The sequence below is a fragment of the Ursus arctos genome, unplaced genomic scaffold, assembly GCF_023065955.2.
Source record: "Ursus arctos isolate Adak ecotype North America unplaced genomic scaffold, UrsArc2.0 scaffold_2, whole genome shotgun sequence".
Taxonomy (NCBI): Eukaryota; Metazoa; Chordata; class Mammalia; order Carnivora; family Ursidae; genus Ursus; species Ursus arctos.
Window position 1 is genome coordinate 2021725 of NW_026622874.1, and position 22524 is coordinate 2044248.

Here is a 22524-nt window from a genome sequence, read left to right on the forward strand (position 1 = left end):
TTGGTCGGGTGGGCAATGGAGGCTAAAATGTAAACAATAAAAAATATATAATCATTGTGTGTCCAATATCTATTGAATGCCTGAATACTGAGGCTTTAATGAAGGACAAAAGAAACTCACCATACCCTGCCTCTGAGAAAAAACAGACTTGTCGAAAAGGCCTCAACTGCAGAGTGAAAGCATGGGCCCTACAACTACAGATATGGAGATTAAAATTCTGTTTTAACCACATTTATCGAGCACCTACTATATACTGAGTCTATTTATATCCAAATAAATACATAAAAAGTCTCATGTCATTCCAGGAGCTAAATACCATTATTACCCCTATTTTTCAGGTAAGGAACTTGGAGCTCGAGGTAAGAGTGGCTCACCACGGGCCTAGAGCCAATGTTCTCACATTCCAACTCCCAGGATGCCTCCCTGGGCTGAGTTTTCAGGCCCGAGAGCTATCTGTCAATGTTTCCTTGTGCATATGCCTCTCCTGCATGCAGAGTAAGGAAGAAAGACCCAGCCAAGGCATGAGCCCGCTGGGAACCCGCAGCCGTGGAGCCAGAAGGAAATTCTGGAGTTAGCAGAAGCTACGAAGCAAGAGTAGAGTGAAGAGAACCAATCCTGTAGTTAACCAAACCTTAATTATCATCTCCATGTCAGTGATACCTAAAGCTTCTTTCTGGCCCTGCGCCGTCCCCGAGCTCTAAACCACTATCTTTACCTGCCCCCCTAACGCAACCACTCCAGTGTCTAATATCCAGCTCAAATAGATGAGCAGAGCACAATTCGTGGTACCCCCACAGCCTGCTCCTCTCCCCACCATCCCCATCTCCATGCATCCTGCTTGAGCCCCAAACCTGGGTGTCCTCCCTTTTCTTCTCTGACTCTCCCACCCACACTGATGACATCATCGATCCCCACCAGCAGTACCTCCAAAATGTACTCCAGCTTCACATGTCTCCACACCCCCACCACTGGCATTTTTGTGCAAACCACCCTGACCCCTCACTCAACTGCAAGAAGACGGCTTCTGGGCCCACTCTCACCCCCGTGGTCTGCTGTCCACCCAGCAGCCAAAGTGTTGTTCACCCAGCAACCAGAAACAGGATCCTATGATCTCTCTCCCCCTCCAGAGACTTTCTGATAACACTCGGGATGACACCCAGACTCCTTCCTGCGATCCGGCCTCTGCAGGCTCTTCAAGCCCACGTCCTACTCCTCTCCCACCTCTGGATTCTCCAGCCACATTGGTTTTGACACTCTGTTACTTCCTCTGGCCATCCATCTGCAATGCTGGCCTTTCAGACCCTGGTACGCCATCACCCTGATCTGTGCCCCAATGTCACCTCTCACAGAGGCCGCCCTTGGGAGTCCCATCCAAACGGAGGAAGCCCTGCATTGGGTCAGTATCTCTGCCCTGCTTAATTTCCTCCACGGCTGCGGCCGATAGCTCATTATTGGCTCACCTACCCCGTCCACCTGTCCTGTCCACTGGTGCATCCCCAGCAGCTACGGCAGTTCGGGCGTAAAGAGGTGTTCGGTAAACATTTGTTGAGGAGTGAATGAATCACATTAGAGTCCCGTTCTAACGTCAAGAGAAAAGAAGGTACTTGCTTTCCGCACAGAATATTCCCCAACATGGGGCCTCAGCCTGGGCTGTATTCCTGCCTTTTTCCCATGCTTTAGTGCTCTCCCTCTCATCGACGGGGCTGAGAAAGTGACTAAGAGATTTCAAGTCCATTCTTGCCAAGCAAATGGTATGGAATACATTTCAGAAGCAAAGTTAGTCAATCATGTTAGTGACAGGATAAGCACAGGGTATAATTTATATAAACTTGAGAATAACTGGAGCAAATAGGGTTATTCATAATTTTATAGCTTCCATAATAAAAAACTGAACAATAAAATAAGATACGTTTTTTCGCACAAATCTTTACCAGGTTGACTTTCACGGCATTAATCAAAAGTTTTCCAAAGAGCTTTTTTTTTTTTAAGATTTTCTTCTGCATTATGAAAAGACGGGAACATAAATAGTTATAAGAAAAATAATTATAAATGTCAAGGTTGCTCTATTTATATAACACGAAAGAAAATAACTTAAAATGTCAACAACAAAACAAATGATATGGCTCCCTACTCTATCTCGCACTAATTTATTGAAAGCTTTATGGCATTAATTTATTACTTAGCTGGCTAAAGAGAAAAAAGTACCCATTTTTGTCGGTGCTATTCCATAAAATATGAATTGAATATATCTATTTAAGATAGGTTTTTATTTACTAAGTCCACCCCCGAGCTAATTCTTCCCCATAAACCAGTACATTCTGTTCTTTAACGTCCAGGCTCATTTTTTTCCCTCTAATATTTATGTGTACAAGAGGAAGTTTCCCTTAAAAGTGAAAAATGGCGCCATGTATAGTAGACAGTGAGTACAGGCCAGACTGGAGATTGTGGGGTGAATCTAATTCCTGTTGCATGAATCAATGAAGCTGCACTCTGATTAGCACACGGACAGAGATCCTTTAAGATCCAGAAAGGATGCCAGGAGTTACAAGCAATTTACAACAGCAATAAATTCCACAGTGATGAGTACAAACCGCAGGAGAGAACATCAAAGGTCCCACTCCCCACCATTTCTATAGCAGTGTCTTCTAGAAACCTCCTGTCATCTTACCCACTGACCCTCCTAGCACCAGACTGAGAAACAGAAGACATGTGGGGGTAGGTGGTCTGTCTTTCTTTCTTTCTTCTTTCAGATTTTATTTATTTATTTAACAGAGAGAACCCAAACAGGGAGAGCAGGAGAGGGAGAAGCAGGCTGCCGGTGGAGCAGGAAGCCCGACGTGGGACCCCAGGATCGTGACCCGAGCCGAAGGCAGACGCTTAACTGACAGAACCACCCAGGTGCCCTGGGCTGCTCTTGCTGACTCATGTTCCATCTCCCCTTCAGGGATATAAGGCAGTGTGGGGCACCACCCCACAGGTCCCCAGGCAGCCCGGCCATGTGCCACGGTGGGGAGGCCGCTCACTGCTCGGGGCCCTGGCTCACCTGTCGGTCTCTGATTCCGGCTGTGGCTGCTGAGGCCAGGGCTGTGTGAGGAGCACTCAGCCTCTCCCCTGCAGCTCACCAGGTGTCTTGACATCCATCCTGGGAGCTGCCCTGCGGCACAAAGGCACAGCTGCAAAAGAAGGGGGTTCAAGCCCCGAGGCAGCTCTCCACCCCAGGAGCCGGGAGGCGGTGGATCAGAACTCGGGGGGGCAAGTCTGAGAGGCATCCATCCTCCAGGTCTAGAGGCCCTGGGTGGGACCGAGTCCCATCTGCCCACAGGGGACACCCCAACAACCTGGATGGCCTTTTGCTCCTTCTCCTCAGTCCCTCACTCGGGAGCCTGAACTAGGTCAAGTGCAAGGTTCCTTCCAATTCTATGTGTTATTGAAAGAAAAGACCACATTCCAGATGTAGAATCTAGTTCTCACAAGGTTTCTGAAAAACACCCGAATTCGAATAGCTGGTCCGAGCTACTGCTTGACTGTAGACAGCAGGCACTGAGACAGAGTTCGGGGGCAGGACAAACAGGCACCCCCTCGGGGGGCTGGCAGCTCAGAGGGGAGAGGGGTCGTCACCAAATGCTTCCCGGGAGGTCAAACACCGCAGAAGTACCAGATGCCAGGAAGGGGGACCTACACCAATCCTGGGGTGCAGGGAGAGGTCTCGGAACGTTTCCCCCATGACTTCTCTTGAAGACATTAAGGAAAAGCGTAGATGAGGAGAGGCGGGAAGTGTTTACCAAGGGGAAGAGATAGTCCAGGAGGCGCCTGGGGGTGGGGGCAGAACGTGGCATGTTCAAGGAACAAGGAAAATGCACCTTTTCAATTCTCATCAAACGTGCACAATCTCACCATGTCAGAAATCCACGACAGACATGCAGTTTCTGGGCTGTGACAGTTGTCAGGCTCCGCCAGCAGGGAGGGGTTGGGACAGGTGGAGGGACATGTCCAATGGCTACATCTCCATCCCAGATACAATTTCCGTAGACGCCATGTCACCGATGAAGTCACATGTTGTCCAGCTAAACCCTGCCGGCCATTACTGTCGCCACGCTGTCACCCGCACTCCCTGTGTTGGCATCACCACAGAATCCCTCTTTAGTCACCTCCCCCACCCACACACGCTCACACACGCTCACATAATTCACTGTCCCAACCTGGGAATTTCCCCCTTGGTGAAATCTCTGCCTCCCTCCCTCCGACCCTCATCCCTAGTCCCTGATTATCTATTCCCTGACTAGATTCACCCGCATCCGCGTCTCCTGTCCGTTCCCTGCTCATGCATTTTACTTCAGAGCCAATCTGGTATCTCAATGAATGGCTTCAGTGCTTCCCCGGGGTTCTCGAGGTTACCTCAGTGTTTCCCCACTGGGCGAGTTTCACCCCCAAGGGACACGTGGCAATGCCACAACTGGGGGAGGAGGCTGGCGTCTAGGGAGCAGAGACCAGAGATGCCACCAAACACCCTACGTTGCACAGAACCACCTCCCACAGCAAAGACGGGCCGGGAAGCCCGGCCTTCGCCCGTCCCAGCCGGCTCCCCCACCCCCGGCCCTGCCGTCACGCTCAACTCACCTCCTGTTACTGTATCCAGACGCCCTCTGCTATGGAGGGACTATGAGGAACTGCAGCTGGCACCATAGGAACTTGCCAACATTTGGCAACTTTGACTCTAAAAAGAACATAAGAACTAGGAAGGTCGGTAGGAGAAGAAAGGGATAAAGAAAGGGGGGGTAATCAGAAGGGGGAATGAAACATGAGAGACTGTGGACTCTGAGAAACAAACTGAGGGCTTCAGAGGGGAGGGGGTGGGGGAATGGGATAGACTGGTGATGGGTAGTAAGGAGGGCACGTATTGCATGGTGCACTGGGTGTTATACGCCAACTAATGAATCATGGAACATTACATCAGAAACCAGGGATGTACTGTATGGTGACTAACATAATATAATAAAAAATATTATTATAATTAAAAAAGAGCAATTTCATGACTTCATGATTTAATGACATGGTTGTAGTATCTTGAGGGCAACTGTGTTCCTTCTATCAAAAATGCACTTCTCGGGACGCCTGGGTGGCTCAATCAGTTGTGTCTGCCCTTGGCTCAGGTCATGATCCCAGGGTCCTAGGATCAAGTCCCGCACCAGGCTCCTTGCTTTAGCAGGAAGCCTGCTTCTTCCCTCTGCCTGCCACTCCCCCTGCTTGTGCTCGCTTTCTCTCTGTCAAAATAAATTGAGTATTTTTTTTAAATGCACTTCTCTCCTTCTGTTAACATTGTCCAGAATCCAGCTCAACTGTGACATCCCCAAGGGCCTACCTTGAGGGGCGAGCAGGACATACACACCTGTTCTCTGTGCTCCAGGCACCCTCTTCTACCCATCACACTCCCGGACCTGACGTCTGGTCAGACCGTATGTGGTTCATGGCCAGGAGCTATGCCTCAGTGTACTCTGGAGACCTAGGCCCCAGCACAGGGCCTGGTATCTAGAAAGTTCTCCATAAATTACAGCGTAAGGGATGACGAAGGAAACCTGCCTGTTCTGGATTTCCACTCACTCCCCGAGAACCCCTGGGAGAGCTGACAGCGGTACCACCCTCCTAAGAAATGTCTCCCACTGTAATTACAGTGAAGCAAAATAACCAACATCTTCTAAAGGCTGAGGGAAAATGTACTTCATATATACCAGCGCTGATTTTGTGGGTCCCTAAATACTGACTCGGAACACAGTGTGCCTGCAGCAGAAAAGACCGACCATCTACGGTCCAAGGTCCTTGCTGGATGCCCCAAAAGCTTTTGCTAAAAAGCTTAGAACCACCTGGGAAACGTTTAGAGAAACCAGCTCTGACAGTTGTTTTAAGAGAAATGCCTGGTTTCATCAAGACTTTGGACAAAGACTTAACTGCTTCTGGAACAGCATGCAACACTGTCGAAATTGAGATTTAATGCAACTTGAAAATAATATTTATTTAATAAAATTTAACCATAGGTACTGAACTAGGATGAGAAAAAAACCTCAGAATTTCGTCCTGGTTAGCGAGGAACTAAGAGCCTTCAATTAGCCATCAGTGGATTAGAAAGCACTTCCCAAGTGGGGCAGGCTTCTAACGGAAGGTACGTGCACTGATGTGTCGTTGGTTTGGGGCTGTTACTGGCTTTTTTGGGGCGGGGGAAGGTCCACTTTTTGGTCCCACAGTGTATTTAAAAATTCTCGAGTAATGTATTATACATTTCTATTTTTAAAAGACTGAAATACAGTCTACGGGAACAGTTAGTCTACACAAGTCCTCCTGTACCATCCCCACCCCACTTTCCAGAGATAATCACAGCTAACGGTTTGCTGTATTTCCCTAGAGATCTTCATGCATTTTGCTAAAGATTTTATTCCTTTATTTGTCAGAGAGAGAGAGCACAAGCAGGGGGAGCGTCAGGCAGAGGCAGAGGGAGAAGCAGGCTCCCCACTGAGCAAAGAGCCCGATGAGGGACTCGATCCCAGGACCCTGGGATCATGACCTGAGCTGAAGGCAGACACTTAACTGACTGAGCCACCCAGGTACCCTGACCTTCATGCATTTTATACATCTATGTTCCCATGTAAATAGAGAGTTTTGCTGTTGTTGCTTTTTTTTTTTTAAGCAAAATGGCATCAAACATCTTTTGCTACTTGCTTTTTTTCCTTACTATGTCTTTGAACTTCTCCTAGATTGGTACGTGCCGCTATCCGTTATTCTTTTAATAGCTCACAAGTACTTCAAAGTATAATGGATCGTCACAATTTCTTTTAAAAGATCAAAACATTTAAAAAACGTTCTCCGGTGACTAACTTATCTTGTAAATTTATTTCCAACCATAAATTGTGTGGAAGTGAGCGTCCTGCTGGTCCTACTGGAGGAGAATCAACATGTCTCAGTGAAGGATGATTTCATGCTTCCCGAGGAGATAGTGGGAAGGACGGATGAAGTTTCAAAGTCAAGAAGATTTTCCTGACAAGGAAGGATTAATTATTATGGAGACTGGTCAGGAGAATGGCACTGTTCCTATCCTTTGGAAATGTTAGGAAAAGGACCTTTCAGCCCCAACTTACATGGAAGGAAGCTCCAGCCACCGGTTCTAGACCCAATGTTGTCACTATTACCTCACTGGCCTTGAGCAAAACCACCTTCCCACGCCTGTTTTGTCAACTGTTACTTATCTTAGAAGTTTTCTACATATCGAGTACAATAAATACTTTGAAAAAATAGGAGTCCTCATACAAGTTTAAAATCTGGGGGCAGGAAATTGAACTAAGCACATGCCAGCAGTAATTAAAGATGAAGAAATTCCTTTCTCACGTTCACATTTAACATATAAGAAAAAAATTGCTTATTGGTGCAAACAGAAGCTGAAAGCATCTGGCAGATAGGCAAAGCTGAAACGCAAAGCTCAGCCACAGCCACATACCTAACCGAGGGGCCTCACGGAGGAACCGAGAGGCATCTGAGGTCCGATAAGACCCATCACAAACACAGCACCGGAGGGATCTGTAACTACAGAAACAGGGGGCTTGGGTAGACCCCAGAGCAAAGCCCATCCCCTTCTGAATATGCTCTCTGGAATGTGAGGTCATCACCTCCAAATCTCTAGACACGCTGCTTGTGCCTCACTCTGTATTTCAAAGGAAAAGACAACATAACTGACTGACATGATGGGGGAAAAAGGAGCCAAACTCAAGCATAAGTTCAGTATAACCCATTTCATAATTATTTTAGGGATTTTACAGGATAATTTAGACTATTGGAAATACTTCAATTGGAAATTTTATGGAGGCAATTGTAGATTTGCATGCAGTTGTAAGAAATAACACATAGAGGGCGCTTGGGTGGCTCTCTCAGTTGGGCACTTAACTCTTGATTTTGGCTCAGGTCATGATCTCAGGGCCGTGAGATCGAGCCCCATGTGGAGCTCCGTGCTACGTGTGGAGAGTGAGATATCTCTCTCCCTCCCTCTCTGTCCCTCCCTCTCAGTCACACACTCTCTCCATAGACTAAGTAAAGCAGACAGCTCTCTAGCGCGGGTGGGCCTTATCCAATCAGTTGAAGACTAGAATAGCACAAAAAGGCGGAATAAGAGGTAGATTGTCCTGCCTGGCTACTTGAGCTGTGACACTGGTCCTTTTCCTTCTTCGGACTAGAAACGAAACAACCAAAGTGTCAGCTAATGTTAGCTCTGAGCCAGTGGCTTTTAGACAAGAGCTATACCTTCAGTTTTCCTTGGCCTCCGGCTTGCAAATTTTAGATCTTGGCCCTTCACATCCTCCCTAATCACATAAGCCAATTCCTTGTAATAAATCCCTCATGGGCTTTGTTTCTCTGGAGAACCCTCACTAATACAAATGGAATGAATCTACCATCATTTATCCAACCATTCACCTTTCTGAGGCTGATTTCAAGTTTTGGCTATCACAAATTTGGCTGCTAAAAACCTCTGTGTACAGGTTTCTGGGTGAATGTAATTCTTCATTTTTCTGAGACAAATGGCCAAGTGTGCCATTGCTGGTTGTATGGTACAATAATTCTCTAAGAAACTGCCGCTCTGTTTTCCCGGGGGGCTGTCCCATCTTACATTCCCACCAGAAATGGATGAGAGATCCAGTTTCTCTGCTCCCCACCAGCATTCTGCGTTGTCAGTATTTGTTATTTTAGCCACTCTGGTGGGTGTGCAGCGAGTTCTCATTGGGATCTTTGCCCAGGCTTTTCTGAAACCCCCAGTTAAAGCCTCGCAAGTCCTGAGAACAAGAGAGCCCTTCGCTTCCTCTCCATGAAGCCGAGATGTGCCCCTCCACCACTTTCTGCACCGACCCCACTTCTCTCTGGAACCCCAGCCTTCGCTCCATGACCATGCCTCTTCTTCCCATCTTGGAAATGCTCTTTTTTTCTGAGGCTGACATTCCCAGGTAATTTCAGTGATTTCTCCAAAATCGTATTTTGCAGGCCTTCGCCATCACGATCTCTCTTTTCCTTTCGCTAAACAGCGCTCACATCTTGAGCCCCTACTCCGTGTCATAGACTCGCTCCTGGGCTCAGGGATGTACGGACAAATCAGACGAGATTCCACGTCTCGAGATGCTCATAACCCAGAAGGGGATCACACACATCAACCGTGACCACGTACGCTAGACAATACAGGAACTGCTAGCACACAGATGTGTACCAAGAACAAGTAATACTTTCGTTTTTCTGCACCAAACGCCAACATTACCATTCACGAACCCAGAGTTCCCACACAGAAGCCTTACAGGGAAGGATACGCGCAGTCGATGTCATTTTAATGCAATCTGAGAGCATGGGGGACGGGGCTGGCGCTGGGGGGGGCCAGTGGGGGAAGCTGTGTGGAAGAAGATGCCTCGTATGGAGGCACAGGAAGAGTTGGGCACCTGGGGGGAGACGAGCCTCAGGAAGGAGGAGGTCTGGAGTGACTTGAAGCAATCTGGAGTCTCTGATAACCTACAGGGCGTGAGGGACTGCCGGAGCCTGACTGGGGTGGGGTGGGGGTACAAAGGGCAGACAGCGAGGTAGAGAGGGAGCCAGGAGGCCTCCTGGGCTTGGTGGAGGAAACGAGCATCTGTCCTGCAGAGGGTGGGCTGTTGAAGGAAGAATGGTCGCTGTGTGAAATAGATCCTGGGTGGCTGTGAAGAAGGTGAACCTGAGAGGGAGGAGAGAGCAAACAGGAGCGCCAGGAGCAAGGCCATTAAAATCATCCTCCTGAGACGTGTTAAGGCACTGGAAGTAGGAAAGGACGGGACACAAGACTCGAGGAGACAGGAGACAAAAATGCAACCGTGTGCTGGTTAAACAAGAAAATAAGATTTGGGAAATGTTAAAGGATGGGACTTGCCACTGTTTAAAGACAGAGCTATTAGTGTCGCCTGGGTGGCTCAGTCTGTTGAAGAGTCCGACTCTTGGTTTTGGCTCAGGTCACGATCTCATGGGTTATGAGATCAAGCTCTGCATGGGGCTCCCCACTCAGCGGGGGTGGGGGGTGTCTGCCTATCCCTCCCCTCTCCTCCTCCCTCTGCTCATGCTCACGCTCTTGCTCTCTCTCTCAAATAAATAAAATCTTAAAAAAAAAAAAGGTAGAGGGAAGAGATTTTACAAGATTAAAATCTGAGATTAAATCTGAAGGGAAATTTGACTCTGACCTTCAGTCATATGGAAAAATTCTAGACTGAGGTCACAGCCACATCTCCCTCCACTTTTCCCAGAGTAAATGGCTCATAAGATCAGGTATGTGAATACTGTTTGAGTTAATAAGAACTAGAAAGGTCTATTCAATTCCCTATGTGAATTTATCGCACAATAAAGACTGCATCTCACAAAAGTTTGGGGAAACGTAAAGACTTTATAATAAACCATATTGTGAAAACAGGAGAGCGGATTAGAAAAATTTTTAAGTTGGTTTTTTTCCTTATGGCATAGACTAGGCTAAATTCCAAACAAATCAAAGATTTTGACATAAATAATCTAAACTATACAAGAACCGGAAGAAATGTGCGAATACCCTTACAATCTGGGAGTGGGAACAACTTTTCTAAGAGCAACTCAAAATCCAGAACGAACGGGAAAATGTAAATGGATTTAATTACATAAAAAAACCTACTGTTGGCAAAGGTTATCATAAGTCAAGCAACAAGAGAAATGGCTAATTGGGGATAATATTTGCTACTGGCATCACAGCTGAAGGAGTAAGAAAATAGAAAAGGAAAAAGATCAATCACTGTGGAAAAACAGACTGGAGAAAACAGTTCACAAGCAAAAAGAAATACAAATGTCTTTTAACCACATAAAAAAAAAGTTCAATTCCAATCAAAGTAAGAGAAATTCTAAGTAGAACTACACTGAGGTATGGTTTTATCCATGTTAGACAGACAAAAATCCCAAAGTCTGGTGGCATACTGTTGGTGAGTCTGAGGACGCAGTCACTCCCACAGACTGCTGAGAGGGAAGCAACATGGCGCACGTACTTCCTACAGGGGAGAATTTGGTGATATCAAACGAAATGTACTTTCACTTACTGATCCCTCCTCTAGGGAAATCAATGCCAAAGACCCACCAGTAAGAAAAGATGAAAAGGTGAATGTATGGAACTCTGAAACAGCAAAACACTGGAGAGCCCAAAAGCAGGAGGCCATCTGATTCAATCACAGAACATTCACCAATGGATGTACCCATCCCTTACTCAAAATTATCAACCCTGTGTTTCGTGGCTTTCCATCCTACCAAATATTATAGAGCTGTAAAAAAAGGAATGGAAAAAAATAAACAATGAAAGAATAAACCATAAAATTATTCCAAAAAAAAAGGGAAAGAAAAGAAAAAGTTACCCAAGGAGGAGGAAAGTCTAGGATAGAGTGTCAAGACTAGAAGCTAGACCTCTTTGAAAGTACTTTGTTTAGTGGATTCGACCTTGGCTCTATATAAATTTTTACATAATTAGAAAGCAAAATTAAATTTTGAAAAGCAATGCCAGACAATTAAAATGACCCGAAAGAATTAACCTAAATGTGCATACACTTGCATGACTGCACTAAGAACACCTACTACCAGTGGTGATAAGACACCGTGTCTGCGCGTACCCCTAGAGGGATGTATCCTACAGACAAAGAGAATAGCAGCTCTTCAACTGCTAGTAACTGCGCTGCTGCTGGTGTTGTTTTCTGAGACGGTCTCAGGTGTATCCGTGGGATGGCGCAAACAGGTAGTTATGTAATACACTAATTATATCATTGCCAGTGTTGCTGAAAACTAAGATTGTCCGTGTGGGAGAAAGAAGACAGATGATTTTAAGGATAGGTTAAAGGAAATTTTAGACTGGCCATGCATCGATAAATTTTAAAGCTGCATTATGGGTACGTGGAGTGTTCATAATACTCTTCAATCTACTTTGGTATATGTCTGAAATTTCCTACGTAAAATGTTAAAAAAAAAAAGAAAGAAAAAAAGGAAAGAAAAGGAAAAGAAACTACCTCCCATGGAGAAAGTATCATTTTCTAGAATGTCTTAAGAAAGGGACTCGGGGGGCACCTGGGTGGCTCAGTCAGGTAAGCATCCAACTCTTGGTTTCGGCTCAGGTCACGATTTCAGGGTCGTGAGATCAAGCCAGGCATCAGGCTTCACACTCAGCAGGGAGTCTGCTTGGGATTCTCTCTCCCTCCCCCCTCTCAAATAAATAAATGAATCTTTAAGAAAAGGATCCAGGTATGATTTTTTGACACAGGATACGTCAACATGATCCTGCCAAAAGAAGGCTGAAGGAAGGCTAGGATCTCTCCGGTTTTATGAGTCTATCATCAGTGTTATTGAAACTTCAAGTCAGCAAGCTCAGTTAATAAAGGGAACTGGGAAGAATGGTGAAATAAATATAATTACCTGATCAGACATAACTACCCCACCTTCTGCTAGAAAGAGCAACGTCTCAGTTTCTGGTCGTTGCTTGGAAAATGCTACTTTCTGTACACCAACGGCCTGTATTATCACATCACAAAAACAGATAGCATGTAATGATTCTTGAGCTGGAGACAACTCTGCCTATGTTCACACAAGGTAATTTATACCCTGGACAGTTTGAAACAAGTCAACAGTGTAACCCCTTTCCTTTCTCAGCAGGTTCCCAAATGGTTTCTTAATAGGCAACCGTGTTGGCAGCCCTGAAAACAAACACCTTCAGCTCCAGACTGAACCAGTTCATCTTTTAAAAAACCACCACCTTGTTACACTGTATGAAAACAGAAATTCCCACTTGTGAGCAAAGGTGTTGATTTGCTAGATTCCCCTGATAACTTCCTTGGTGAACAGTTCGCTCTTGAAGCCGAATGTCAGCCCCATGAGTTCATGTCACTTTCATACCAACACAGCACTCACATACACTCATTCATTCATTCATTCACTCACTCATTCATTCGGTAAACACCTTCTGGAACCCCTGGTATATGTCACGCAGTGGATATATAGCAGCGAACAAAACAAACGTTTCGGCTCCCTTGTCATAGGAAATGAGAAAGATAAAATTTAAAAGTCAACAAAACACACATAGTTTCATGTGGTTCTCCGCGCAGACGGAAGAGTTGTAATTTTAAGAGATGGCGGCTGACAACTACTACGAGGTGACGCGAGTGTAGAAACGTGGAGCTGCTGAGGCAGTCAGCCATGGTGTCCTTCCAGGCAGAGGAAGAACGTAGTTCCAGTCCTGAAGCAGGAACATTCTCGACATTTTGTGGATGAAGGGGTGGTGGACAAAAGATGATGCGAGACAGAGAGAGAGACAGGAAAGGAGGCCCGCAAGCCGACGAGAGGCCACACCCTGCAGGCCCAGGGAAGGCCATTACTAGGACTTTAGCTTTCCTCTGAGAGAAGTGGGAAACCAGCCGCTGAAGAACTAGTGGCAGAAGGGGACCTGAGCTAAAGCAGCCACCACTCAAAAGGACACTGGGTGAGAATAGCTCAGGGGCTAAGGACAGACACACGGAGCTTGGGCCACAGCCCAGGGGAGACCTGGAACGTAGCTTAAACCAGTTTTGTCCTGGACGGGTAGGTGTGAAAGCCCATTAGACATACAAATCAAGCATCACACGGGCAGCTGGCTGTGAGTCTGCAGTTCAGGGACAAGGTCCGGGCGGAGGACATACGTGTCAGAGTCGTCAGCGTGCAGAGGAGTTCAAACAGGGAGGTGTGTGAACGGGATCACCTAGGCAGTGAGCACGGAAAGAAAAGAGAAGTACCGTGGGGACGTCAGTGTTGAGCTGTCAGCACGATGAGGTGGAGTGAGCAAAGATCACAGAACGGCCAGGGGAGGGAGGTCTCCAGCAACGATCCCCTCTCTGACAAGAGGGGTGATTTACTGTGTCAGATTCGAATGCTGTTGGTAGATGAAGTGAAATGACAACTGAGAATGGGGGGAGGGTGTTCTCTTGCCCACCGTCCACTGCGTGTGACGCTCCGTGCACACCCACACGCCATACCTGGTGGTCGCCCCTGCGCTGGGTCTGAAGTGACAGCCACATGCTCTTGACGGACTTCAAGGAGGAGGTGTTCTTGATCCCAGACTCATGGGGCAACAGCAGCACCAAACTGGAATAGTCGTCTCGAGGAGACGAGTCTCACCGTGCTCTGTATATTCTCTGACTAAGAACTGATATTTTAGTTCTCTAGCTGGAGACAGAAGCAGGTCCTCGTTCCTCTAAGTGAGTGAGACTTCACACAGAGCCATGGGGTCACACAGCATGGGTAACGCTCAAGCCAGCTTTAATGCCACCTCAAGTCATGTGCCTCGTCCTTGCCATGACTTGGGTGTCCACTCTGTCTCTCCCCGAGGGATTTCCCACAGGCTATGAGAATACTCTAGGCACCGTCTTCACGCTGGGCATGCGCCAAAACTTGCCCAGAGGGGCGGGGGTCGAACTACTCTGTTTGGTTACAGACTGCCTCGGGACCCAAAGATAAGACTGTTTCAGGGATGCTTGCAAAATCCTTCACTGAAGTTATTCGATCTGAGGCTCCTGCTCATTGCTACAGAAAGATCTTCCGGCCCTTCCACCATGTTGCAAATAACGCTACCTCGGACGGAGCCCCTGCAATGAGCCAGGCACCATTACAAACGGTTTACGGGCTTCAGCTCGTTAATCCTCACTAAGCCTTCACACGGGGGACACATCACATGGATGAGAAAACAGAGATTAAAAAAGGATTACGTTCCTTGCCCAAGCTCTCACGGTTATCAAGCGGTAGATTCAGGATCTAAACCCAGGCGCTCGGACTGAAGTCCGCATGGTACGCCTCCCGGGAACTGTTTCTTGTCAAAATCAGTACCTATTCTTATAGCTCCAAACTCTACAAACGGGGCATAAGATTCTGACACTGGGTAACTTGCTACGCCTATGACATCACTTGACTCTTTCTTTCACACCTCAACAACACCCTCCAAAGGCTTAGTCTATTTCGAAACCACTTCTTAGGACGCGCCTAGATGGAAACGTTAGTGACTTTCGCCTTCATGGATGGAACTATGTCACCGGAAGCAGTGGAAGGATGCATTCAAGTACGCACCCCAATTCCCCTCTTTCTACTTTTCCTTTCCGGGCCCGTGAATCACGTCAGCCTCATCTCCTACTTACCTCCCAGCCAGTGCTTCCCAAACTTCCCGACCAAGGTATGTATCTCAGTGGTTTGTCTGCCACGGACCGCCAATCCGAACCATGAGAGTTCTCAGCATGCTAGGACTTTCTCTTTAATAAAACCCAAAGGATGTCAATTTTGCATCCTACAATTTATCCATAATTATTTTAGTACTTAAAATGTTTTAAATTGCATAATTTTAAGTTGAATGAGAATGCAGAACACTGCTTCATTCTCTTCTTGTATCACCAGCGCTTAAGCATTTCCTAAAGATTTACTGAAGAAATGAACAAATAATTGGTGGTCCCAGGCTGCGGGTTGGGCTCGGGTCTTCTGAAAGCCTCTTTTTATTCTGGGATCAAGGTAGAACGGACGGCTCCCTTCCAGATACAGCCTTTCATGGCAAAAAGCACAGGTGCACTAGAGGCTGATCTAAACTTGGTAAAATCACAATGGATGTTTCTGCTGTAAAGTGGGCCTAGGACACACACCACTAAGGTTCCATCCGCCAAAGCAAATCACATGGCCAAGCTGACCACGGGTCACAGGGCAGGGATGGAGGGAATGTGAACAGTCACACAGTCCTTGGCAGACACAGAAGTGCAAGTTGGGAGGACTACAGCAAGTTTCCAAAGGAAGCTTCCAGACCAACAACAGTCTGGAGGGATGGGGTCATTCAGTTTCAAAGGTTGTTTGTATGTACTTTTGTTGATGATGTGACTTTCAGTAAATTTAAACAGATTCTGAACATATGAAAGGCACTCAGCGTTAAAGAAAACAAGATACTTCTGAGGAAATGAAGAATCCTTATGAAATGCCAGTATTTCCTCTGAGTGTTTTAACAGTTTGGATTTGGGGGATACCACATTTTCCTAAACCAAAATACCCCATCCTGTCTTTAAAAGTGCCATAAAATTCAACTGGAGAGGGGGAAGCGATGTTATTGGTGCAAAAGATTCACCGTCCATCAGTTCTCACACCACATTCTAAGGTCTAGAAGGTCTAGAAGGTTCTAGAAGGTCTTCAGTTTTCAATCTGCTTCCTAAGTCTTCTTAGGGGAAAGTCTGTCCCTTTTTGCTAGAGATACTTGGTTTTCATGCAAGGCCCTAGTCCTGCCCCAGATAAATGGAGAGCACTAAATATATATGTTCTGCTCCCTCCATGTTTACCATGGGGAAGGGGGCGGGAGGGAAAGAGCACGCACAGAAAAAGGACATCTGCTGCAACGCGAACTGCCAGATTCATGGCAAGGAGTGTTTGGCTGGTCTGTCCCACTTGTCAGAGGGCTGCCTCCTGCACCTTGCCAGCAGACGTTATCTTCCTGGGATAGGAAAGACAGATGTCGCTCACGACTCCATGCAAGACAGACCATTGGAGAAGTATGTTTATAAAAAGTGGATATGCATAGCAAATTATTATAAGGTAAATTTCCTAGTAATGACAAGATTTTCAAAGTGTTCTTCAAATTATATTATATTATATTATATTATATTATATTATATTATATTATATTATATTATTATTTATTATATTACATTATATTGCCTTTATATTGCAACCACAACCATTCATTAGGTAATCATGGAATTTACTTGGGAAAAATAGAGTTGAATTTTTCTCCAAGTTACCTCACACTCTTGGAAATGTTTTTGCAATGACAGACTACAATAGAATCTGGACACCTGGCATCCACCGAACAGGATTGAGAGCATAGTTTTGGGGGTACAATGCTGGCAACAGAAAATCTAAACATAAAATAATCACCCCAGGGGCGCCTGGGTGGCTCAGTCAGTTAAGCGTCCGACTCGTAGTTTCAGCTCAGGTCGTGATCTCGGGGTCCTGGGATCGAGTCCCGGCTCAGGCTCCCTGCTCAGCGGGGAGTCTGCTTCTCCTTCTCCCTCTGTTCCTTCCCTGCTCTCTCTCTCTCTCTACCTAATAAATAAAACTTTAAAAAAAAGTCACCCCACTTTCTGCATTCCAGTACTAAGCCCTATGGACTAAAAGAAGGACAGCTGGAGTTCCTGCCCGCGGTGAGGGGACAGCCTAGGCAGGTAGATAAAGCAGATTTCAAAACAACTGGTAACCCAGGGTATCTGTGAGAGGCTAAAATGTGCATCCACAACAATTCAAAACTAAGAAAGTAGAAAAATAAGGAGTGGCTATGGAAGGCAGACAAGAAACACAAAGGATTCAGAAAAGTGGGAGGTGAAAAGGTGTTCTAGAGAAGAGCCTTGATGGGAGCTGGAAGGTACGATGGGAACACAGAAGTGGGGGCGGGTGAAGGGTAGGAAGCATCACGTCTGAGAGCACAGGACAGCATGCCAAAACATCTGGGTGATTAAGTCTACTCTACATCACCTTATACTGACCCACTCAAGACTACTGTGACCATGGACAAGGCATGAAAGCTCCATGGGCCTCGGTTTCTCCATCTGTACAATGGGAATAACCCCAGCAGGTGATGATATTAGCAGCACACTGTAAATGCCTCATCGGAAAGTCACCCCTCACGCAGGCTGACATGCCCACTGTTTCCTGGAATGCTAGGCAGCATGAGAAGAGCACCGTCATGGTCGCTGCCCCCCACGCCCCCACCCCACCGCAGAGCGCCCAGCACATATGTAACAGAATGCAAAGAACACAGATAAGAGCTCGAGAAAAGACACTGGATCGTACAAGCAACTGTTTCTTCTCCCCCTGCCAGCCTCATCTGCTACAATCTTACCCACGCTGGCGCCCTTTAAACATTACTCCCTTGGATGGAAGTCATGTGGATAGAGTCCCCATTACTTTATGTTATTTATATGTAAAAAGCAGAAAAGAAACAATAAAACCATAATAACACTGCTGAATAACACCTGCTGGATTCCGCTTTGCTTTGCCTTACAGCTGATCATAAGAACAAAATGAGGTGTTTATATTCCCTTCCCTACAGCTACTGCATTCTCTCGCCCCTTTTTATTTTCCATTTACTTTACAGCCCCCTTCACTCTGGCTTTAGCCGCTGCTGACGTCCTGAGCATCGCGGGCTTTCTTCCAAATGCAAACCTGAATGGCTCTTTTTAGCCAGCGGTCTGCAGGGACCTCTTCTCGCTTTTTCCTGGGTAAGCTGAGCTTATCTCATGACATCAAAGACTCGGTACCCAGGTGACACAAGCCCCTTCTCTGCCATCAGTTACAGATGGAATTTCCCAATGTTTCCAGAACATTCCCTCCAGCAACCTTAAATGCATATGTGTAAACCTGAGGGCATTATCCCACCCTGTCCTCTTCCCAAAGTTACTCCAAATGTCTTTGCTCATTGGTGTGAAAACTTCAGAAGGATCCTTGACTCTTCTCTCTCTGTGACACTTCAAATCCACTGTGATGTCAAGTTCTGTCGATTTCACCTGAAGAAATCTCTCTCCTATCGGTCCCCTCTCTCAGACCCACTGCCACTGCCTAAGTGTAGAGACCACACTTGCTAAATCTTTTACAGAGGCTAGAGAACACTAGGCCTGTAGCTTCAGGATTTTCCTAAGCAGTTCACAGACATTTCCCTTTTGAGTTCTCTGGAATAAAAACTCCACGAAGTAAAATATCTCCTAATATTTTAAAACTACTATAAAATGTGAGGCAAATCTCTTCCATTTAAAACCAAGGAAATGCATTTTAGGCTGGTGATGGGTATTAAGGAGGGCACGTATTGCATGGTGTTATAAGCAAGTAATAAGTCATGGAACTTTAAAAAATAAATTAATTTAAAAAAATAAAAATAAAATAAATCAGCAAAAAACAAAACAAAAAAAAACAAAAAAACCTAAGGAAATGCAATAAAACCAGTAACAACAAAACAGATCCATTTCTGCAGCTCATATCAATCTCTTCTCAGGTTATTAGGGCAGAGACTGACCCGTTGTTGACCAAACCTATCTGCTCTTCATGGGAACACAGCTGGGCTGCACTCCCCCACTGTTCTGGAGTGAGGTGTGCCCGTGTGCCTGCCATGTGCCTGGGTTCCAGCCTATGGAACGTCAGGGTGCACACCACGGCCAACCCTAGCACATAAAACCTTTGCATGCACGACCCTCTGTGCTTTCTACCCTTCCGGATCTTGGGGGTACCTTGGAAGCCACATGTTGAAGGAAACAGAGCAACCAGATGGAAGGACCCCGGGTCCTTGAATGGCTGCTCAGAGGAAAGGCACCTGCCGGCCAGGAAATGCATTTCGAACTTCAGCTGAGCAAAAAATAAATGTCTTTCTGTGAACCTATAATTGGTTCAATATAACAAAATTTAAACAATAATTTGCATTATCTTTTGGCATGATGATAAATTAACGTTGGAGAGGGGGATATAAACTGTATAAACTCATTGAGATTTTGAGTTTCATCTGTTACAACAGCTAGAATCAGCCTAATTAGCACAGGATTATAAAGTAGAATCATCATTATCCAGCACATTCAGTCATTCATTGGGGGGATCAAAAGTCACAAGGATACCCTAACCAGAAAATCTTCTGGAGTTTAACTCCGGAGGATACTGTCAACATGAATCATATTGTTATTAATAATTAACACAATTATTAACATTACAAAGCAACACTGTCACCTTGGTGCCCTTTCTCATACTTTCATCAGAGGGAAGCAGCACGTCTTCTAAAGTCTCCCAACTATCACGTGTCCTATGTGCGAACAAACAACTCTCGTGAAGGTTCATTCACGGTGATCAAACAACTACTTCCAGCCACGATGACCGGAGAGCAAGTGAAAAGCACAATGAGGACAGACGGGCACACAAAACACTTTCTAGCCCGTCTTAATACTTTCGAATCCAGGGGCCCCTGGGTGGCACAGTTTGTGAAGCGTCTGACTCTTGGTTTTGGGTCAGGTCATGATCTCAGGGTCGTGAGCTCAAGCCCTGCGTTGGCTCTGCGCTCAGCACAGAGTCTGCTTGAGATTCTCTCTCCCTCTCCCTCTGCCCCTCCACTCACGCTCTCTCTCCCTCTAAAACAAATAAATAAATCTTAAAAAAAAAAAACAAAAAAAACAACCTTCCGAATCCAGCAAGGTCTTAAACTCCTGGAAATTTTACAAAGCAGAAACTCCGTCACCGCATATGGAAAGCTAATTGCTTTCCTTTTTAACATGTTTATTCTTCGACCAGTCAGCATCACTTCGAGGAGATCGACGATTAGCTGACAAAAGTGTGTCATCGTGCCTGCCACAACCAACAGGCAGCCCAGGGCCTCTGGAGGCCACCTTAGCCGCCCTTCCCCACCAGAAACGATGCGTGCTTTAAAATGGTTGTCTTTATCCCCATCCTTTTCCCCCCACTCCAACGAGCAAACCTGACTAACAGACGTTCTTCAATGCTCTTGATGAATAGTCATCCTCTGGTCTAAAGAGAAAACCATGAGCAGTAAAGATGGGAGGACCGGTGTGGGGCGGCGGGGGGGACATCGTCATCCTCGGACTGAAACAGAGCTGCCTCCCTCTTCATTCTAGAAAACGAACTCCCCTAGAGCTAAAGGGCTGGAAGTTTTATCCTAGAAAAATTTCAGAAACTTCCGAATATGATTCTTCTCATTGTCTCCATTTTAGGCGACACTGAGTTCTAACACACTGTTAGGGAAGGCTGGGGTGCCACCGAAACCTCCTCCGAGAAACGGCTGTTTTAGACGGTTGGATACAGGGAGTGTTTAAAAGAAATGAAAATGTGCTCTGCGGAAGGCTGCGGGAACAGACACGAAAGCCAAAATCACTTCCTCTGTCACCTGCGACGGCCTGGCTTATACCCCTGCCGCACAGTCTCACAGCTTTGTTCTGTACAAGGACATGTTTACTCACTGGCGAGAAAAATAGCTCAGCTACTCTTCCAATGTTTATTCAAACAGAAATGATTTTTACTAGGTGCAGAGTCACCAGCGCACGGTGCTCAGAAAAAGGCACGGGCGTCCGGGTCCGGGTTAGCAACTCTTTAACACGGTTCACCAGGCAAGTCTATCTGTGCAGAATGTCGGGTTGTCTTTCAAATCCAGAAGCACGTTAGCTCAGAAAACTCAGCGGCAGGTCCCCTGCTCATTAAATGTCACACTGAACCCAAGCAGCTGCTGCCATAACCCACGGCCTTCTCCCCTCCATCTTCCCGTGCTTTATAATCTCATATCGTAGTTCCACACTGGAAAAAAAAAATGTGCACAGCAAACTTTCAATTACACAAATTGTACGGTTAGAAGAAGCGGGGGGCTGTGCCTGGGTGGCTCGGTCGTTAAGCGTCCGCCTTCGGCCCAGGGCATGATCCCAGAGTCCTGGGATCAAGCCCCGCATCGGGCTCCCTGCTCCGCTGGGATCCTGCTTCTTCGTCTCCCACTCCCCCTGCTTGTGTTCCCTCTCTCGCTGTCTCTCTGTCAAATAAATAAATAAAATATTAAAAAAAAAAAAAAAAAGCAGCAGCAGGGGAGAAAAGGGAGTGGAGTGGGGGAAGCCCCATCCATCAAAATTTACACTGGAAAAGCAGGTGGAGAAATGTTTTCAGTAAGGCACAAGAAACGACAAGAGTGCCCATTTAGTCGGGGCCAGCAGTCGCCATCCTCTGTGGTGGACACGGAGGCCTCTGCGCAGAGGCTCTCAGCTCCGTGTGTTGGGCGAAGGCGGCCGCCTTCCTCGGAGTCTGGATGTGGTCTTGCCAGGCTCACGGTCCCTCCCGGCCTCACGATGCCACCCCTCCTTGCACAGCAAGCTGCAAGTTCAAAGGTGAATGACCATGACAAAGTCACCCGATGAGAATTAAGATGTCACAAGTAATATCACAATGAAAAGGAAAACCTGATCTTGGAAACATTCAAATAACCCTCAAAGCCAAACAGAATTTCCTTTGGTGTGGATCCAACTTTAATGTCGGCCAAAAGCAGTTCAACTTCAGTTTGGCAGCAAACTTTCGCATTTAGCTCAGGAGCGAGAACACGAGCTTTCTGGAAATAATTTAGCGCAGGGAAAAGCAAGCCAGCAGCCTCAGTTTAACTGCAGGGACTGTGAACAAGAATGGAATACTCCTCATGCACTTATCATCAAGGCTCCAGTTCAACTGCATAAGATACGTTCCTTGGCTTCCTGACTGATTTACCATTTTTACTGCTTATCATGAGTACGTTCCCAGCGGCACCTGAATCACCTTTCTATATCCAAGATGAAGCACTACTCCTGCACGTTTAAGTCACCGGGAGGATGTGGCCATGAAGCAGAAGCAGAAATCTGAATTTGTGGATTAAAATGTGCATTGACCACACTCCTCCAAGCAAGTAACATTTACAGGTACAATAATGAATGAATATATTTATGATATGAATGCAGTTTTCCT

At 46.3% G+C, this 22524-nt stretch overlaps 1 protein-coding gene across 6 annotated transcripts in view; it reads right to left on the reverse strand.

Moving 5' to 3' along the window:
* PLD5 (phospholipase D family member 5) overlaps nt 1-22524 on the reverse strand; it is a 385783-nt gene that overhangs the window by 274069 nt on the left and 89190 nt on the right. The window contains exon 1 of one of the 6 annotated variants that reach the window (XM_044379889.3): nt 4618-5253. The exons of 4 other annotated variants lie outside the window; for them this stretch is intronic. The gene's annotated coding sequence lies outside the window, so the exon portion shown is untranslated. Of the gene's footprint in view, nt 1-4617; nt 5254-22524 lie in introns of those variants that run through there. One more of the 6 variants, XM_057315033.1, reaches the window with a different exon arrangement.